The sequence below is a fragment of the Ornithodoros turicata genome, chromosome 1, assembly GCF_037126465.1.
Source record: "Ornithodoros turicata isolate Travis chromosome 1, ASM3712646v1, whole genome shotgun sequence".
NCBI lineage: Eukaryota > Metazoa > Arthropoda > Arachnida > Ixodida > Argasidae > Ornithodoros > Ornithodoros turicata.
The window spans coordinates 28092215-28114469 of NC_088201.1; the positions used below are offsets into that span (position 1 = coordinate 28092215).

Sequence of the window (22255 nt, forward strand, 5' to 3'; positions counted from 1 at the left end):
GGGGTTCGCCTGGGCCTCGCGATCTTGTTCAAGATGCGGAAGAAAAATAAACCTATTAAAATCAGCTTGCAGCGGGCAGCTATCTATCTGCAGGAAGGTACGCTGCCCCCCACTTATACGTCCATGGGGTGATGCTCTGCGATGCCTCACTTTATAACTCTATTCTCTAGTTCCCGTTACGATGAATTCCCCCCGCCGGCAACAGATGGCGCGAAAAACCCCCCCTCCTTCTCCAACTTCTGTGAGGATGGGGTGAGGGGTGCTTTTTGCCGTCTGCGACCGTGCAGCACGACGCGCGCGATCAGAATAGCCGGAGACGCTTCCAACTGATCGTTGTTGTGCTTAGCTTTGTTTGTTAGGGACGTGATTTATCGCTTTGGATCTCATTCTGTGTTTTGCCTTAACAGCGTCAGCAACTCTGTTTGGAGATGTACGCTCGCAGCACGTCCCCGGTAGAGAAGCATGCACTGAAGTAGCGGTGCTGGATATTCATTCATTTGTAGACTTTGGCAGTTTTCGGCGGCATCGTGGAAACTGTGTTATCGGTTCTCTATGTGCCCGTGCGCACGTGTATGTTTGTAATCCTTCTGTGAATCTCATGCGTTTGCTACTTTTGATTTCATCGGCTGTGGATTCTTTGTGCGAACTTTCGACCGTTTGAGCTTCCGACCGGAACGAAAGATGACGTACTTTCGCGAGTGACACTGCTACCAGGTAAGATTTAGCCCTCTACTCGAGTGAAACAAATGAGACAAGGAGCACTATATATCTCGGCATTACTCCGAAATATGTGGCGCGCTTTGGTTCGCTTAATGCCTTAGAAAATTTGTGGCGCGGCACATACTTAGCAGGACGCTATTGTGCCGTGAAGCGTACCTCTACGACTTCCCAAACAGCGCTGTATATTACATTAAATGGTAAGGTTCGTGGCTTTCAGGTATCGTCAGTATACAGCGCAGAGTTGTCCAAGAAAAAGAAAGGAAAGAATGATACATCTTCATGAAAATGTATAGCCTCTGAAAGACAGTTAAAGGACGGCAATTGACGAAGAAGCAAGATGATATCACTAGCCATGGCCTTCAAGAAGAACCTAACTCATGTTTACCCTCAGTCCATGGATTGAAAGCGTAGAGCCCTCGCCGTACCATAGAATCATAATTAACAAGTCGTTGCTTTTCGTCGCGAGACAACTGCGATCATGAACGATCGCCACAGTGGTCGGTCTGTGCACTAATTTTACCCACATGTTTTTTTTTAATGAAATCTTAGCACACGGCACGCCGTATTTCATGTCCCTCGAGGAAGACGGCGTGTCAAAGCAACTTGTACCCCACCACCAAGTTGCTGGCGTCATCGGCCGGGTTCGAACCCACAACCTTGGGATCAGCAGGCGAACCATAGAAGGAGAAACCATCGCTGACTTCTGGAGGATCGTATCAGGGTGCTCTTGCATACATAGTTTGGTCCGGGCCGTTCCCGCCAAGCAGCTATCTTGGATGAAAAGGCACCAGCTGTGGCCCGGGGATTCGAATGCACACCCTCCGATTTCTGGTCAGAGATGCCACCAGTAGCAGTTGCTAGCTACCCTCTCATCTACCAGGGACACTCAGCCTCAACACGTTCTCTCTCACATTCACACAGACGAACACGCTCATGACGTCGTTCTCAACTTAATCGGAATAGGGAAAAAGGTTCCAAGTTGAAGACAGTTCAGCTCTTCCGACGAGAGGAATATTTCGAACTTTACCATACATGCTGAACAGGTTCCCAAATCCCTTGACCGTTGTACGCTAGCTCGCACCGACGGTACATAAAATATTTATTGCGCACCATCCAAGGCATCAGAGTATACATATTTTCCTCAACCCCACACCGTAAGTGAACGACGTCGTTGAAGGGTGTGTGGGCAACTTGACGACACGCTTAAATGGTATGAAATACAGTTCCCACACCGGAACTATAGGGCATTTTCCGATGCATAACGCGCACTATATAGGGGCAAAAATACCCACGCCATTTCGTTTCATTTATATTTGAATGGAGGGGACTCAAACAAAAAGTGAAGTCGCCTTCACTCGAATTAATGCACGGAAACTGTAAACTCTACATCAGCGGTGTCTACAGTGATCAAAGTAGTATCGTGCGTCGAGTGGAAGTACTTTACATTACATCCATCCATCACGGACGCAATGTTTACTTGAAGCCATCAAAGTCGGATCCGTCAGAGTCGGTGTCGTACAGACTTCGTGCTCCTCGCAGCTCGCTGTCCTTCTAACAGCGCTAGCCTATTGAAACCTGTTCAGGATCACTGACACCTCGACATCCTCCCATGCTTCTTGGACCCACTGCGCTACCTCGGCAGCCCTCTGCGCCACTCTTTATGTAGTCGTGCTCACCTATCTATCAGTCATTTCCCCCATTTTTTCCTGAACGGTACTCAAACGAACGATTTACGCCTACGTCACATGTGTCGACCAAGGCTACAGACCAGAGGATGCACGTCATCTCCTTACACTCTCAGAAAAAAGGGTGCAGCAGTTATACCTTTCAGGAGGTAATTGTCGCATATGTTGTGCCTAAAAGGTTGCAAAGGTCTACCTGCTACCTCACTCTCTGCCACGAATGATAGGGTTACCACTTCTGATTCGGTGAGCGAGGGGGGCGTACGCCTTTTTGTAGTAATTTGGATATATGATAATTGCTTTTGCCACCCTTTTACACCCTTTATCAGACTCCATGTTGACCTAGGTGGTAACTATAGAAGTTACCACCTTTTCACACCCTTTTTTCTGAGAGTGTAGGAATGACTGTGTCGGGAAAAACTCCAATGTATAACGCGCACTACCTGTTCGGGGACACTTTTTATAACGCCCGCGTTACACACTGAGAAATACGGTATATGCGACGGGGCCGTTGTGAAGCATCAGTGCCGTGTTCGTCCTTCTGTTGTTTCAATGTCTCATACTACGTTCTCTGAAAGACGCTCTCACGGACAGATGACGCCAAGCCTTCAGCGAGCGGTTGCTTGTCTCGCCGTAAGCTTAATCTGGTGTCCTGTGCTGAGATTAGCTAGCAACACTTCAGGGGCAGCTGTGATCATGAACAACGCCACAGTGATAGGTCCGTGAACTAATTTTATCCAACTGAGGGTTCTTTAGCGTGCGCTCAAAGTTCAACACTGTATTTAACGTCCTTCTGCTTGTTATCACGCTTCCAAGTTGCCAGCGTCGTCAACTGGGTTCGCGACCATGGGTAAATGTATACACTATACCTGTTCCACCGAGGCCGTGAATAACGTAACGCAAGTAATTTTGTAAGGACCGTTCGCTTGGTCGTCATCCGCCCTGAGGAAGTCTGCACGAGGTCCACTCCTCGTCACCGACAATGCACCTCTACGAAGTGTGCCGCACGTAACGCGACACCTCCATGCGGAAAGTTATTATTTATGTAGGCTCGCTACTGTGTCGCATCTTAAGTGAACTTTCCTCATTTTCTTTTCTCGAGATCTCCGATGTCATGGGTGAGAGGACTGAAGAGCTGACCTCACTTCTTCCTTGCACTCATGACTATTAAGTAGGGCTTTGCGAATAGTAATTTTAAAACTGAAGCTAATAGCTACATAACCGAACCGAACACATATGTGATGTGTGCGTGCCTATCTTCGTATGAAGCATGCAGTTTCACTTTGTTTTTCTCCGTCTCTTCTGGCGTTCTTACGAGTGCAGCCTCGGAACTATTCCAAAACCTATTCGGTTTGGAAGAGACATCGCTTCGATTAGATACTAGAATATAGAATTCCATATTCGATGCGGAGTTCGAATAGGATATACAATTGTTCGCTTGGGTATTCGAAAAAATCTGAGTATACGCACAGTGAAGACATTCGTGACTGTTTCCCTTTACTGCGACCTCACCCGTAAGAAAGTGAGGGCTGAGCTGTCTAACCTCCCGTAACTTCGCACTCACGAGGTCGATGGCCCTTACGCCGTGTTGATTTCTGAGGGTATACTTGCACCATTCGACGGCCTCACAAATGAAATGCACGAATATTCAGTTTTCTTTTTTAAATTGAAGTGCAGCATGTGAGTGCGCTAAGTCATATAGTATAGGTCCGGTTTCACCAACGCTGGTTAACTCTGAACCAAGATCAAGGGTTGCTAAAACTTGAACTTAACAATCAGTTATTTTCTACAAACGTTAGTTGGTGACGCAATGAATGTTTCAGTGACAATAAATCCCTTTATTGAAGCAGAGTTAAGTGTTAAATTCAAGTTAAGTTACCGTTGATCTCGGTTCAAATATTAATCGGCGTTGGTGAAACGGGGCCTTAAGGGTTTTGCGTTTTTTACCTGAACTGTTAATGTCTTCAGTAATGGCTGCTTCAGTGATTAAATTCAGTAATGGCTGCTAACGTTCCTTACGTCAACTGACATGACAACTGTCAGGTGAGTTCAGTGCCTGTCGGCGCTGTAGAACATATGAAATAATAAATGCTACGTTCCCAAACGAGCGAGTTTTACAGCGAGAGCTGGAAAGCGACGCGAGGACGAGGTCTCGCTACCATCGCTACCTCTGGCTATCGCTTGGCGATACTGCGTCCAACTTCTCTGTCCCCAAAGATGTACTCGCAAGAAATGCTGAAACAGAAGACTGTATTCATCATGTCGTCCAAGATGCGTCTAGTTCCTCTAAGTCACCTCACATAATGCCATTCTAGACATTTTAAAATTGTTTTTATTCAGTGCGTCTACGAAGCGCACATATTTGAGCACTGATTTCGGTGTTCCGCTATGACAGCTTTTAATACCGTTTCCCTTTTATCTTTCCTTTTCTTTTTTTCGCCAATAAATACCCCCCCCCCCCTTGTGTCTTCTTCACATGGCCCTTGTAACCCCGCACACCACACACGTCTTCACTACGGCATTGCTTACGTTTTTCATAGGTTTATCCAAGTTTTATAACATTTTATCGCCGGTTTATAACGTTTTATCGCGGCAAAGCATCAGCCTTCGACATTGGGTCTCCTAGCGGATTCTGGGTGAATTTATGATTTTATGAGCACATTTACACGCAATTGTTTGATTGAAATAGCCGGACGCATGCAAAATTGCCTTAATTTTTGTGCTTGATATAGTACAGTCAAAACTATCGCAATTACTATTTATACTACATTTTATGTGCCAGCATGCGCTTATGTTTTCGTTTTCTCTTGTTTATTAAATCTGCCATCTTGGAAGCGAGACCCAAAATATCGATAGGTCGCAGATATCAGCGAGATGGGGATTTCGCGCTTGTGCTGCCGATTTTTCACGCTCTCGCTGGGCGGCTCGCCAGTTTGGGAATACTCGAGCGAGAGCGAGTAGACTGCCATTCTCACACTCCCGCGTGTCAAAATCGCTCGTTTGGGAGAGAGAGAGAGAGAAGCTTTATTTATACAAACATGTGCATACAATGTATGTTTATACAAGCATGGGAACGCAGCATAGAATGCCGTGCACAACACCATTCTATGAAGCGTTCTGCGATTCTACCAGGGATAGGCATAAATACATTTTTGCTGTATTTAAATATAAATACAAATACTTTGCTTAAATATGTATTTAAATACTTGGCATAAATACTTTGCAAGTGCAGTATTTAAATACCCTAAATAGTTTCATAGATAGATTGAATGAACAAATAATTAAGATCAACACAGACTGAACAACTTTTTATCAGCCTTCAACCAAACCCAGTTATACGAAGTAACAGCTTTCCTTGAACATTGTGATTTTAATGATTAAATGGTTTAATTAGACGCCTTTATCGCCCATGCAGCTCCTGTTTGATCAGGCGATATTGGTTCGTGAAAGAAACGAGCCTCACCACAGTATATAGTCGAAGAATAATATGTATATCCAGAAAGTCCCGGTGCAACATCTAGACATTGGTTCTGGAGTCTTTCTGAGGTTTCAGAGCCAAAGGCTCATATATGGTACTGAGTGCGGTATCGGTAGAAATAAGTAACGTTGATGCCATTCAATTGCTGACACAAGTGCAGTGTATCCACGTATGCCCGAAAGGAACTCCCAAAACCTAACCTCTAGCCTCTAAGCAAGACCTCAGTGACGACAGCACATGCAGCTGCGAAATTTTGAAACATGCGCATTTGATGTGTTCACGTGTATTTACGAGGTATTTATGCAAATAAATACTCAAATACGGTATAGTAAATACAAATGTACATACATTTTTCTAGACTGTATTTAAATGTATTTATATTTTAAATAGTATTTAAAATACGATGTATTTAGATACCTGGATTCTACCACGAAGTCAAGTTGGAACACGCGTAACAGTCTATTGTTCAGGAGTGTCATTTGTTGCGTGCAGGAATGAGTGCAAATGCGTTACAGTGTGTTTTCAAGCTGCCAACTCACTTCATCAGCGTCATTTTCCTATCAGCAAATGTGACACCGACCTCCCATTGTTGATAAAATGGGAAGCGAAATGAAAACCTAAATAATCTCGTTACTATAGCCTTACACCTTTCTCCCTAGAAGAAGGTGACGTAAACGGAACGTGCCTCGAGAGTCTCTATACAAGAAAAACGTGCCAATATTGATCTTCCTGTAACATATCCCGCGTATGGACCATCGCCAATGCCGGGGTTGCGCAAATATGATCCTCTCTGTGGACTCTTTCATATTCACGTTAAATGAAATCAGGGTTGATAAGGAACTGAATAAAAGTACCTGAGTTTGAGTTTGAATGTAAAAAAAGGCAGAAATTGAATTCGTCACCTGACGAATTCTGCTGCTCCCATAAAGAACCGCTAAATGGATGCAAGAAAGGGAAAAGAAAAATGAAAAGATAAAAAGAGAAAAACGCCACCCCTCCTGATGACCGAACTGTATGTGCACCTCGACGACACATGCCTAGAACGCGGTCCTAAAATACAGATTGTTTTGAATTAAAAATAAAGTATCTGAGTATACAGGGTGTTTATTTTTATTTATTACAGAACTTTTATTAAAAAACTAGCAGAGCAAAACAGATGCCGTTTTTGCAGTTGAGTTCTACGGCCAGGCTGACATCCCCTCGAAGAAAGTATGCAACTACAAGATGACCAATTACCTAAAATTCATTAATGAACTAGTTAATTAGGGGATTTCGGGCAAAAGCGGGAGATCAGAATGAAAGACCATCCTAGTTGAATGCCATTACACGTTTAAAAAATCCTGAAACACGCACCTGCCTTACGATATCCATCCCCGAATTTTGATATTCAAATGAGCCGAAACTGAAAAAGCGCGCCAGAGAAGCCCATCACCTTCGCCGACGGAGGCTTATCTGAGCGGGAAAGCGGTTTATCTGGCCCACAGGTCGGCACCTACTCCAATCATCTCCATCGCTCCAAATCACGTGACCCTCTGACGTCAAATTTGGGCTGTACCCCCTGCGTTCCAGGTCGGCACGGTTTCGGCTCATTTGCATATCAAAATTCGGGGGTGGATATCTTCACGCACGTACGTTCTTCAGGATTTTTTATACGTGGAATAACTAGGATGGTCTGTCATTCTGACCTCCCGCTTTTGCCCGAAATCCCCTCATTAAAGAGTTCATTAAAAAAATTACGTCATTAGTCATGTTGTAGTTGCATACTTTCTTCGAGGGGATGTTAGCCTGCCCGTAGAACTCAACTGCAAAAACGGCGTCTATTTTGCTCTGCTAGTGTTTTAATAAAAATTCTGTAACGAATAAAAATAAACACCCTGTATATGGGTCTAGCTACTTTTTTGTGTGTCTTGATGACACCATACATTTTCATGTGCGTACTTTGTATCTGTAACTCGTTAACGTTTTCAGTAACTTGTGTCCTGTTTTTTACTATTTTTGAGGTGCTTAGAAAAACGATGACCGCCGCCAACAATCTACACGTACGTCAACTGGTGGCGCAGCGGTGAGCTCTGTGAAGTTCTTATGGAATGCAATGCAATCCGCGCAGTCCGCTTCCTGGGAGGTAACTTGAGTTCGAATCATGGCACCCGCAAATGTTGGCACAGTTCCTTATGAAATCGGTTCAGTGCAGACGATGCACCGCGAGCGACATGCCACCATATCGTCAGACACACCATTTGGACGCCACTAAACCCGCGTCCCCCGATATCCTGCTATGTCAGGTCGACAGGGACAGAACTCATTGCGGATGAATGCGAGGGTCGTGCAAAGACGGTGGACACTAATGATAGAGGCGCAAAGATTAAACTAGAGTCACTAAATAATAAGCTTATATAGTGACTCTAGATTAAACAAAACTAATACGGTGTGGAAGCCGAACCACTATTACTAACCAACTTTGATTGGGAGTAGGGTGGGAGCTGAACTTCATGGGTGCTTAAAGGACAAATGGGTAAATGGATGCTTGTGTGTTTTGTCTGTCGTTGTTGACTTTAGTATTTATTATTTGCTTATCTACCAATTCTTTTGTCGATAAACGTATATTCCATCATCACTGAGATGCGTGAAGAATATTCAGGAAAAATTCTACCATTCATGCAGGAAAGAAACTCATTATTCGACGCACCAGGTTACCACATATATGTTTTTCGTTTACTTAGCTCTTGGAGGAGATGGAAGAAAGTAACTGTAAAAGGATCGAAGTAACTGTGTCCATGTACTTTTTCCATAGGGGCATCTGTAAATGTAACTCGGATATTTCTGAACCCATTGAAGTTCTGTTTTTAGAGTGTATACACTCTAAAAACAGAACTTCACCGCATAGCACGCTGTGCGCTAACCATTGCCACGAATGATAGGGTTATCGCTTCTTATTCGAAGAGAGAGGGGGCCGTACGCTTTTTTATAGCAATTAATAATAGCACCGCGTGCTATGCGATGAAGTTCGGTTTTTAGAGCGTAACTGAGGTACTTTTTAAAAGTAACTTCAACAGCCTTGAATGAAGTATGCGATACGACTGCAGTATTAGACGAGCCATATAATCCTCGAGTCGTCGTCGGAGCCACCGTTATAATAGTTATAGGCCTGGGATACAAACATTCACTAATCGAGAAATGCCAAACATGACGCGCATAAAGAACGCAGTGTCGAGTGCCGACGGTCACGTGGGAAGGTATGACCGGGAATTCATCCTGTGTACCTAAGCCTCGTTTCTTAGGGGTAAGCCCAGGAAAATTCGTTTACCCCCAGATTTGCATCACCGTCACTTGGAGCAAAACCTGGAAGAACCCGAGAACCGAATGCAGCTTTATGCAGGGGGGGGGGGGGGGGGGGGATTTATTGGCAGGACAAAAAAAAAAAAAAAGGAAAATGAAAGATAAAAGGGGAAAGGGGCTTTACGCAGGCATGATGTGTTCTTCTCTCCACTCGAAAATCTGCCTTCACATGATATTACCAGATATTACCTTGTTTTACAACCTATGTCATAAACGATCGATGTGTCTACGGTCTACGTCTCGTTTATGTTCCTAACCGATTTTGTCCCTGTCTTCAATACTGCATATTGTAGCAAATTATGAACGTTTACCAACTACCCCGCTTTGTCCCTCTATGTCATAAAGCCCGTTATCTTAATCCCCGATTGGAGAGAGAGAGAGAGAGAGAGAAAAAAAGAACAAGGATCTACTCTACCAACACAAGGATCTACTATATGTATACACTGAGCTTGCACATAGACAAATGTGTGAGAAGAAATCAGTCGGGGAGCCAGTTCAATGGGAAATCGATGTGACATATTGGAGCTACACGGGCCATTCGAACGACTTTTCGACTACATGTCGAGACACCCGAAAAATAACTGCAAATGAGATATTCAAAATTGACGGCCGTTACCACGCATATACAGGGTGATAAGCACACTCTAAAATCTGTACCTCTTAAAACACCCTTTTATAAGGTACCTTTTTGCAAAAACGTACCCTTTATTTTATGCGGTACGAAAGCGCCTAAGAGGTACAGCACTTTTAAGATACTGCCGTCTAACAGGTACACCGGTATAAAGTGTACAGCCATCTAACAGGTACAGCAATTTTAGAGGTACCGTCGTCTAAAAGGTAGCGCCGGTGTAAGAGGTACGCCGGTGTAAGAGGTACGCCGGTGTAAGAGGTACGCCCGTCTGAGAGGTACATCCGTCTAAGATGTACGCCCGTCTAAGAGGTACGCCCGTCTAAGAGGTACAGCCGTCTAAGGGGTACAGTTGTCCAAGAAGTATACAGTCCACACACAACGGAGAGGAACATGTTTGTGGTGACATAATCCGTACGTGACGTATCGCATACACAGCAAAATGCAGGACGCGCATCGTGTATTGTGCGTTGCATGTAGGGCACGGTACATGATCACTTGAGGGATGTCTCGCAGTAGACATTCAACGAAGAGTCGACGACATAACGGGAACCCGCTGACAAAATAAGGTTCAACACGCTCAGCGGTAGATAGTAATAAATAAATTAAAACTGTGGAGGCTAGGACGGCCGTCGTGTTCGGTAGCAGAAGAGGCGTTAAAATCGGGTCCCTCGAGGAAAGGACGACCGAATATTAGTGTGTTTCGTCTGTCAACTCACTGGCTGTTGCTCTGCGCTATATGGTCTATCAAGGGGGACAACAGCGTCTGCACTTCGTCTGCGGCTGCGTAACAGCACCACTAAAGATCATGACAGGAACGGCATCGCTAATTTCCGGGGAAAGCTAATCGCCGATAAAAGCCCATGCAATGAAACGCCAGGTTTGTGTATTTCTTTGGTATCAATGCTTGCCTCGCTTTCCTTCGCGCACTGTACAACAAGAAGCCAGGACCTTAACCTCATTAAGATTGGGAGAAGCGCCAAACGGCATCTCAGCGTTCACCGCAGCCCCGACAAAAGCTTGAATAGCGGGGTGCTCATTCAGTATAGCCGCCATATCGTTGAATACTGTGAAACGCCTTTATTCTATTACTGTTCTAATGAAATAACAGTAATTCCGCCTCCGAAATCGTTGTCTTTTTGCCTGCACTATCGCGGCGCAGACGTTTAGATACGATTGATAAGAGGTTAAATCGAATTAAAGTCGGGAGAAAAGCGCCAAACCGCATCCAGATGCGTAGACGGATCTGTATTTGATCATTGCATGGATGCAGTTGTAGGAGATGACGCCGTTTGCAGGCGCCTGTGCATGTGTATAGGTAAGCGCTGCATTTATATTCGCACGTGTTGAGGTAAATGGTCTGACGCTCGTCGTTAGCGGTGGTTTCTGGCAATTGCCTCGCCGAACGCGAATATAAATGCAGCGCCGAACGCGAAAGTGGCGCCTATACGCGGCGAGCTCCACCGGTCGTGCAATTAGGAAACGTGTGATGGCACATATCATGGTCTCGAGCAGTCCATCCCTTGCAATATTTTGATGCAACGCTTTTTGAGATTAACGAAGAGCAAAGACCCGACCAGACTGGACGATAGGGCCCCAATTGCTGCCGCAACTGCTCTCATTCACCTATAGTAGAAAAAGCAGATCGTCCCAAGACAGCGGTCGCATGTCTCAACTGCGACGCACCCGATGCAAATCTACAGAGATGCTGAAGTTTCGCTTCAGGGGTCACTTCGTCACTTTGCGTCAGTCGGTAACGTGTTGGCCTGCTGAGCTCCATATCGCGGGTTCGATCCAGGCCGAGAACGGTAGCAATGTGGGGGAGGTAAACATTGCTTCCAGCACCGTGTGTCGGAGATTCCCGGCACACGTCAAAAGAACCCCAGGTGGTCCAAATTATCCGCAGTCCTACCCTGTGGCACGTGCAGCATGTCGCCACACTAGGCAGACACGCCTTACGTGTAAATCTACCCCAATTACCTCAAAAACTTTCGCAGCTGGCCTCAATGGTTTTAATATTGGTTAGTTGGTTTCAAGAAAAAAAATAAAATGGAGATTTTGGCTTCACTAGTGTGGGGCCCGCAACTCCGCATCACTTGCACCAGTTACTTTGATGGAAAACCCCTGTAATGATAATGCCAATGAAGAGGATGATGATGATGATTAGTGGTGGTGGCTTTAATATTCTGCACGTTGGGACAATTCTTCATTGAGGCCACCCTGCGCATCCACTGCTCCATGGTCCAAGCGAAGCCTGTCTTCTTCGTCCTCTGCACCCAGAGCCGTCGAGATAAATTACGGACCTTGGGGATGAGTCCTGCCCAGGCCCCCTCCTCACATCTCCTTGTGCTAGCAACCTTCGGGCCTTGGAACGGACGGGCCCCTGAAGAAGCACGAGCCCCGGGGCTCCGTCCCCGACTGTCCCCCTCTCACCGGCCCTGCCTGCACCCGCCTCCATACTCAAGCGCCTGTCACCTTGGTGAACGACCGACTGCGGAAAGTTTCCCAAGGGGCGTAACCGTGGAATCTTCCGAATACACCCAACTGCGTCAAACCTAATTGCATTCAAGGAAGCATGAGTCGAGGCAATGTGGACGCGACGACCAGCAAAACACGAGTCTTGCACAAATTTTGTCTCCGCAATTTTCTGTCAGTCTATCGGTAATGCACCTGGAATACTGCAGTACATCAGCGCACCCATCCCATATCCAGGACTTTCGTCGTATCATCCCATAAAAGAGGAGTAAATAAATGGCAGCACCACTTACTCGTGAGAAGGAATGTGTTTGTCTAAGGTCTCTGGTAATGCGACCGAGCGCTGTATGGAGTGCTCCTCTAACGCGCTGAGCAACAACAAAAACGAACCAAGAAGGCTCTCCAAATGACTCTCTCTGCGGTTGATTGTGCTCTGTTTGAGGTTGTCCTTCCTCCGTTCCTAAAGAGAAGAGACCCCTTTGGGCCAGCATTGAGTGGCGCTTCAAAGGGGAAAACAAGTATTGGCGCATTTGTGGGATGTACATACATGCTTTTGACAAGCGTTCATCGATGGAAGGTTTCTTTACTCTTTCTCTCGCCATGTACAGACCATTTATATTCTTTCTCGCAACTGCAGCGCTTATTTTGACGACTACATGAGTGACGACGCTTCATCATGCAATGTATGTTGGTGGTTGCACACTGGTGTCCTAACAGAAGTGACGGAAAAGGAGAAAAAGCAGCGGATCACGTGGAACATGTCGTCCCTATAAATATACACGAAATATAAGCGTATTATAAAATTCAACGCATAAATTATGGACGTCATTCGCTACGCTATGCAGTCTCCCGAGCGCTGAGAACGCCCCTCATCATCGTCCCTCAGTATAAGGGCTTTGTTTTTCAGAATGTGTTTGTCCCTTATTATTATCGTTTCAATGCAGCAATGCAAAGTTCTTAGGCTAAACTAAATGTCTTTTGGGGCACTGTGCCCGTGTCAAGCAGTATTTGTTTCTGCTTTTCGGCCTCTTACGAAATTGTGCAATACTCTCGGGGATCGTAATAAAGGTCGATAAAAAGTGAGTGAGAGGTGGTTTTGACAGAATTGTTCGTTCGATTAGTTTCTTTTTGCCGACCGTGTTATTTCCGTTTTCGCGTGGGCATTAATAACCCGGTGAGCCGCTAATCGGAACGACGCGACGCAGATCTGTTAGCCTTCCCGGTAATTACGGACTGGAGCAATCGGTTTCCGATTTGTCAGTCTGAAATCCGCCACAAGAACCTTTCATTATATGACTCTATCGTGTCTCCTTTACGCCCTGCTTTCCGAAGTGAATCTCGTGGAGGTAATGTTTCTTCTCTAGAGGTACCTCGATTTGCTTCATCAACGAATATGGATAGGGGAAAAGTGTGTTGATTGTATAGTTGCTGGTCGTTCGCAGGGGGTCTTCATCTCTGTGCATTCCCGTTTCGCCTAGTCCTTTTTTGGCTCATCCCTCCACTAGCGCGCCTACCTATCGTGAACTGCACCAAGTCCGGTTTCCCCTACCAGACAATGGCCCAACATGTGCATAGGGTCAAGACAGAAGGCGGTCCTTTGGCACACGGCCAGCCAAAACAGCATTGTTTTGATCCGTGGCACAACAGTATATAGATAACGTACAAACACTGAACATTTATGCGGATATGTTTGAAACATTACTCTTCATCTTGGTCCCTCTTTGTATTTGCCATATCTTTCGCGCTGTGACAATTTGCGGAATAGAGCAGAGAGTTTGCGATAGTTTTAGAACAAAATGTGGAAACACTGCTACAGAAACGTAACTTTCATTTCATTTCGTTTTATTAGGTTGCCCAAAAAACAGTACATGGCGCAACAAAATAGGTAGTGCAACAAAACAGGAAATTCCACCGATGAAAAACAAACAACAAACGCTTAATGACTACAATGCTACACGACACGATGCGACACGATGGAAGTGAGCGTCTGGAGCAGTGTGTCCTCTGGTACTCACGTTTTGAAAAGTGACCGTCAAAGCAAAGGCGGTCACATCGAAAATGAACCACCGAGGCCTCGCCGAATTTCCGCAAGGTATACTGCCAGCAGATAGGCAGTTTATGTTGGCAGCGTAGTCTTAAGAGTTTGTTGCTTGTAGACCCAGCGCAACAAATTCTACGTGTGACAGATCACTCTTAATATTTTTATTGCAAAATTTATAGCAAAATTGCACTAAGAGGACTCGGGTCGACCTCAGGTGGGAAATAACCCCTTCGTCAAGCAACCGTGACTATGAGCGGGGTACAGACGTGGACAGGTGGAGAAAGGACAGCAGGAAGGAGTGGGAGATAAAGGTGTTAGTATGCGTCCTGGGCCGACTTCAGGTAGAACTGTGCCGACATCCGTGTAAGATGACTGCCGGAAAACCCAGGGAAAAACCTCAGACAGCACAGCCGGTGGTAGGATTCGAACCTACGACCTCCCACTCTACAGCACGACCTCTGGAGTATAATTCCGGACGAGTGGATGCTTTTGTCCACGGCCATGCCGCTGGTCCAGTACACGCTTAAAAATGAACCTCACCACATAACACGCCTCCTAGCCAATCATCATCCCGATTGACATCGTTCGGGTACCTTACACATTCTTTTTCCCACGATGTGGAACTTGTGCCACACTCAACTTTCAGTAGCCTTTCAGTAGCCTTTCAGTAGCCCTTCAGTAGCCTTTCAGTAGCCTTTCAGTAGCTTTCAGTAGCCTCCTCATCAGGTGACTTGTCGTGATCTACCATTATACACTCTTAAAGATAAACTTCACCACATAACACGCCTCCTAGCCAACCATCATCCTGTGTGACATCGTTCGTTCCCCTGATTTGCTGAAAACGAGGGGCGTACGCCATTTTTGGTGTATTGTACCGCCATAACGGCGGAGAATGACCCACCACATCATCATCCCATTTATGTGTGTGTGTGTGGGGGGGGGGGGCATTGTGTAGTTCATAATTGCCACAAATATGGTTTTCAGTTCCCCAGTTTTCATCAAATCAACGTTGTCATTCGGGATGATGGTTGGCTAGGAGCGTGCTATGCGGTGAAGCTCTGTTTTTAGAGTGTAGAATTAGTACGAAACCTTTTGTACTGATTCTACGTGTTCCCCAGAATGGTTTGCTGCTCCTGAGTCCTGAGTGCTAGCCGACACTGAACCTTTTTTTTTTCGTTCTAGACCCAGTTCTATGCGCGTGCAATGTAGTTTTGCCGCCGTATTTGACGGTCAATGCGCAATTAGTGGCTACTTCGACACAGTGTTGCCCGTATAGCTTCCAATTTTACGTTTCCAAAAACTGTGAGTGCACTGGGAACGAAAATTGTGACGTAGGAGTACTGAGCTACACGCTGTGGAGCTATCGTTGTGGAGCACTGCGTCAAATTGTAGTTAAAACTACTTTGCAACTACTAGGATGTAGTTGTTTACATTTGTAACTACTCCCTCCATACAATACTGATGTAGTGATATGTCATGCAATGATACAGACATGGCCTGTAATCTGACGACAGAGGGGGCGTAAGCTTTTTGAATGTGCTGTGTGTGTCGATCGTTATGTACCCTGGTTAACACAAAAGTGGTACTTTCTGCTCGTGTGCATTTGAAACAGAAAATGATGTCAGTGCAATGTGTACTGTGTACAATGTGCACTGTGCAATGTGTACTCTCTTTATTGCAGTACTTCTGCACGCTTTGCTTGCGAGCGTCTGCATGCGTGTGATGCGCAAGATGAAAAAATTCTCACAGTTGTCGCTAATAAGCACATGGAAAGAATGCAGTGAAGCACACGGAAGACAGAGGGAAAAATGCGAAATAGTTGTAGCACGCTGTAACCTAACTGCTCTAGTTGACTACAAAAAAATAAGTTTAACTAGTAGTTGTAACTACCATTTTTGCAAGTAGGTTTTAACTACCTTTTAACTATCGTGCAGGAGTTTAGCTAGTAGTTTAACTACAAATAGTTAACTACTGCACATCCCTGGTCGTTTTTGTCAGGCCATAGTATTGGAGTCCGGACTCAGATCATGGGTGCGTGTGTCGTCGAGGGAAACCTTACCTTCTTCCATCCACGTATTATATAGCTGGTCGTTTTCCTATTTTCACGAACCTCATCGGCGGGCTTACCGGGTAACGTAGCGTTCAACGTCGTAGAGGATAAGCTTGCCAAAGCCACAATTGCTCCGGGAACGTTCCCAGATTATCGGCACGCAGGTGGGGAGAAAAGCATTTGGAAAGGTGTATAGACCGGTTCTTGAACTCATCCAAGCAGCGGGAATGACATTAAAAAAGTGGGTTGGCCACGAAAAACACGGATACATATCGGACACCTTGTGAATCGCAGATATCTGGAAATTGGCGTTCCCTATAGTGCTTTCAGTGCGTCACAGTGCATGTAAATCTACTCTAGAGTAGATTTACACATTTTATCGGCATCACATCACCGTCAGGAACTGATCTCGAAGTCGCGGGTTCGATTCCTCGCAACTACAGCAGGCTGGTGCGCTCTTGGATGCGCCACCGTCGTCGTGTGGAACAGAGGCAGCAGGCTGACCTCACGAGATTTCACTTCCTATACGGCTAACAGAGCAGCCCGCTCTTTGCGAAGGTCTCATGTATCGTTGTGTACAAATTATCGTGATACACCCATCTATGAATAGTCGCAGGCTGGTGCAATGAATGTCACGAAAATATTTACATTCACGAACGTTATTAACGAATAGTTCTGCAAGTGAGCTCAACCCCTTGCGAAAACGGTATGGAAGTTGTCGTATTCACCGAGAAGGACCTCTGTGATTGAAGTTTGTGGAGCGTTTCTGTGAACGAGGTCCTTTTGAAATTAAATTTGTTCTCATTTTCTCCCGCTGTTACCAGAGTCGTTGAGCCCACTTGTTCACTAAGGCTTCACTCAGCTAGTAATACGAAGGAAAATGAGCCGGCTCATTTCTTGATCTAGCTCCATGGCCTGCAAAAGTGATGTGCCCGTGATATTAGGTGGCAGTCGGGTACGTGTATAGCGTCGCATCCTTCGCTTGTCGGCCGAATACGAATCCTGCTCTCTGAGCAAGGCTATGATTTGCGAAACTGTTCTCAAGACGACGTACGTGTTTTTCCTCTTTTTTTTTTTTTTTCTCCCGTCGGCGCGGGGCGTAAAATTGCGTGTCGCCATATATATTCACGACAAAGGCTCTGAATCAGAGTGCGTTCTTTCAGCGAATGCTTATGGCAAAAAACGGGACTCCAGACATCATGCCCCGTGCGAAGATTGTCCTCTAAGTTGGTTCTCGTGCTTCGTTTTTCGAGTCGTTTTTCAGTAAAATATGACAGTGCGCATGCTGACTCCCAAACGATATCCGAGCACTTTTATTTTGAATTTCGCTCGCCCTTTGTGTCTTCGTCGCCCCTTTCGCGTTTATCTCTGCATCTTCCCAGATAAATTTGGCCCCCTCGATAGAGTTCTTTATGGCGTAGCAGCATGCATCGTTCCAGCACATGTTGGATTTTCCACTCACTTTTCGCGCGGCATTCGCAGACACGTGCATTTCCGCGTTTTATTCTCGCCGTGAGCTATCAAATGAAGGTGCCAAGAGAAATGAATGCTTGATTCGCCTCCATCGCGAGCAACATATTGTCCTCGTGCTGCCCCTGGTGGTGGCGGTGGTGGGGCTCGCCGTTGCCGGCGGCTTCACAGTTGTTGGCTCTTAGCCAGCTATCATCCGGAATCACATCGTTCTGTCCCCTGATTTGTTAAAAACGAGACGCGTACGCCCTTTTGGAACACTTATGCAGTTCCAAAAAAGGCGTACGCCCCGCTTTCCACAAATCGTGAGTGATAAAGTGTATCATTCGGTGCAATTGTTGGCCTTCGCCGTGCTATGCGGTGAAGTTCTGCTTTTACAGTGTAGCATGCTGCGCGCCGGCCATTGCCATGAATGGTGGAGTTATCCGCTTCTGATTCGAAGAGGGGGGAGGGGCGTACGCCTTTTTGTGGCACTTATCATATCTCCAAATTTACATAAAAAAGCGTACGCCTCCCTATATCTTGGAATCAGAAGCGATAACACTGTTATTCGTAGCAATGGTTGGCGCAGAGCGTGCTACACACTCTTAAAAATGAACTTCACCGCGTAGCATGCTCCTAACAAACCATCATCTCGAATGATATCGTTATCTGCCCGGACTTGTTGAAAACGGGAGGCGTACGCCTTTTTTGTGACACTTATGCAGTACATAATTGTCACAAAAATGGCGTACGCCTCCCGTTTCCAGCAAATCAGGGGAGAGAACGATGTCATTCGAGATGATGGTTGGCTAGGAGCGTGCTGTGCGGTGAAGTTCATTTTTAAGGGTGCACCCTAAAAACAGAGCTTCACCGCATAACACGCTCCTACACTCTAAAAACTGAACTTCACCGCATAGCACGCTCTGCGCCAAGCATTGCCGTGAAATTATGATAGGGTTTTCGCTCCTGATTCGAAGACAGGGGGGGGGGGGGGGGGGGGGGCGTACGCCTTTTTCTGTCAATTTGGATATATGATAATTGACAAGGGCGTACGCCTCCCTCTCTCTTCGAATCAGAGGCGACAACCCTATCATTCGTGGCAATGGTTGGCGCAGTACGTGCTATGCGGTGAAGTTCAGTTTTTTAGAGTGTAGCGCTCCCAATCGCCAGAGAAGGCGCCGAACGGCAGGCCCTGGCAGGTTGTTTGTACAGTATGAAGCGGGAATGAAGTGAATTTGAATTTACGATCTCGGCAGTGCTAAAGAGTGTTTTCTTTTCTTTGTTTACGCTTCACGTTTACCCTGCCCCGGGCGCAAACTCGCCTCGCGACGGCTCTGTATGCAATGGTTGGCCTCCATCGTATTGTGTGGTGAAGTTTCGTTTTAACAGTGCAGGACACGACATTATTGCACAACGAGTCTACGAAATAGCGCACGCAATTAACGCGTGCGTAAGGAAAAAGCGTGTTCACACTGGGCACGCGCTTGACGCAAAGTCACAATAATATAGCATAGATGCAGACGTGCTGGTGGATGAACGCCATAACGAAGAAAATCTGAGCTATGGGTCGTCTTTTGTGTCTTCGCGCACGCATGCTTTCTTCATTATGGACGCAGAGTCATGTTCTGCGCACGCGGAGTGTGCAGCCGCTATCTCCTCGCTTATGCAAAGCGATTGCGTACACAGAACTAAAACTGCGTAATATAAAGGCGCGGTTTTAGGGAAGTCAGGACGACGCAATGGTCGATAAGGGATCTACGCAAAATTTGGCATAACGATAGGCGTGTATGTTTCTTCCCCTTAATTTTCGACTTCCGAAAGTTCCCCGAATCTGCATGAATGTCGTAGAGGTGGTTTCATCCTCTTCTGGAATTGGCAGACACGTGAATCCAATTAGTGAACAATGGGAGGTCGATAGGCGGTTGGGTTGCTCACAAAGAAATGCGTATCGCTTTTCGTCGTTTCGAGCCGTCTCCGTTTACAATTTATCGCATTTTGCGTGACTCGTACGAAAACGCTCATGGCTTGTTGCGTGGTCCAAATATTGTTTATAGCTGGCGAATGCTAATGCAGTTTACCGCTCCCGTTATTAGCGTTTTTGCCTGGAAGTCTTTTACCTGCAACAGTTGTTTTCTGGTCTTACGTATACAGAGCGTTTGTTTGCCGATGCCAACAGATAAGGCCGGTGGCCCATAGCTTTAATGTGAGTAGTAGTAGCAGCGAGGGAACGGAGCACTAACGAACAGGAACGCGGAAATGATGGCAGTCCTAGGTTTTCTGATGTTGACTATAACGGAAATGAGGCAATATACAGCATATTTTGCTAATTTTACTGCCGCTTTTATCATTTGGAAGGCTGAAACACGCAAACACAGCTTTCGTACCGACTGAAACTTACTCTTGCGCTGATTTTTCTAGTTTCGCTGACTACGCGGTAGCAAAGTGCGAACAGCAACGGAAATAAACGGCAATGTTATTCCACTGTCTCTGTGATTCTCTACTGGCGTTCGAACGAGGGCTTCGGAGGGATGAGAAGAAAACACTGGTTTTCTAGCATCCATTCGCACGTATCAATCCAAATCGTCATGTAGCGTTTAATTTAACACTTCTTAGTTGCAGTCACGCGTGCCGGTATACTATCGCTACGCTGTTCGTACATTGCTACGATGTCCTTACTGAAATATAGACGTTCTCAGAAATAACGGACAGCTATAGACGGGATGCCATCAGTCTTTATCCCTAAATAAATAGAAAAAATGTAATAGAAATAATAGAAATAAAAAGGTAATAGAAAAAAATATGGATACCTTTCTCCACTCTCTTTTCTGCTCACACTAATTCACAAATAATTGTTTTACTAATCGCACTAATTGCCAGCATTTGCAATAATGGGGGTACTTCTCGTTTCCACTTCCCATGAGAGTATTGTTATAATCGTACGGTTCTGACCAGTCCATCTCCAACCACAAAAAGCGACGGGTTCACCAAGTACCTCATGCATTATCCCGCGAGGATCTCTATCGGCAGAGCGCTCATTCGACAACCATCAACATTGGGTGGTCCGCTTCGTTCGTGTTTGCTGGGATCGAGTGTGTTGTAAAGAAGACGTACCGCTGAGACAAGACGTCATGCTTCGGATGACGGTTAATCAGCCGTCACCAATGCTATAGGCTATGGGCCTTTAGCTGTCGCCTGACTAAGGCTTTGTCTCGAAGATGTCATAAACGTTATAATTAGGGTACCGGGATTTCGGATTTATCTAAAATGAATCCGAACAACATGCCCGTAAAATTGAAAGCAATTCCGATTTATCCGAAAGACTCCGAAGGATCAGCTCAAGGAAAGCCATGTCCTGATGATAGTTGACGGAGTTGGTTTCCTTTTGCCTTGCATCGAGGGTTGCCAGCCCGCTCCACAAGGAATGGTGGATCACGTGACCCAAATCCACTATGGAACAGTCTTTAACAACGCGCGAAGCATCTGTGTGATGCGGGTGATCTCCATCCTTACTTAGAGGCACCTCGGCATGGGAGTCGGTGCCCCAAGGGGGTGTGCCGATTGAAAATAAGCTGCCTAAAATGTGCAGTCGCGCGCGGGAAAATGCCAACTGCGAACTTCGAGACATCGAAAAGCTCGTGAACCTGAGAGATTAATTAGTGATGTCGGATTTTTAAACACGGCATATCATCTTACGAAGCAATCGAGCATTTTCTTTGTTCCGAGATCGTGAATTTTGCAACCAGGAATATCGATGAGTGCTTTCTAAGTATTTATTTTTCGGAAATATTTTCTCATTTTTGGGCACAACTGTGTCGAAAAGAAGTAGGACGTACTGTTCGGTTTCAAGCTCATATCACTTCAGAGGTCCGTATCATTTAGTCAGCTGGGAGGGGTGCGTGAATTCAGCTTTTGCATGTCTCCACTTGTGCTCTATAGAAAGGATTTATGACAACGTACGAAAGCTACTATAGCATACTAGAGATCGAAACCGGATGTCACCTTCAACACTTCGATTAATCCTTAATTCTTCAGTATTAATTCCAATCTGCGATTAGGTACTCGATTAGCTCCTTACGATATGGTCCCTTAAAGGGACGCGACCCTCGGTCCTGCTTTTCTTTCAATGGGAGGCAGCGAACAAGTGCCCGTTCGTGGAACCCAGCCCTCTCCTTCCGATTTGTTTCGGTTCAGTCTGTCTACCAATGTCATGATGACGTTTCTCTGGTAGAGGTCTACTCGAACGCTTTGCATCTTACTCCCTGTGGGCGCACAATGGTTCAGCTTCATTTCAATGGCAGCTGTTCTTACTTCCTGAATAAAATACTGTCATTGATTGAATATCACGTTTTATGGTGAAAAAATGCCATGAAAGAACCGGAGAGAAAGCAAGAAA

At 45.8% G+C, this 22255-nt stretch overlaps 1 protein-coding gene across 2 annotated transcripts in view; it reads left to right on the plus strand.

Annotated features, from left to right (window-relative positions):
- Window positions 1–22255, plus strand: part of LOC135377773 (CD109 antigen-like) — a 225577-nt gene that overhangs the window by 44954 nt on the left and 158368 nt on the right. Inside the window, exon 1 of one of the 2 annotated variants that reach the window (XM_064610438.1) lies at window positions 323–714. The exons of the other annotated variant lie outside the window; for it this stretch is intronic. The gene's annotated coding sequence lies outside the window, so the exon portion shown is untranslated. Of the gene's footprint in view, window positions 1–322; window positions 715–22255 lie in introns of those variants that run through there. 2 annotated transcript variants of the gene reach the window in all.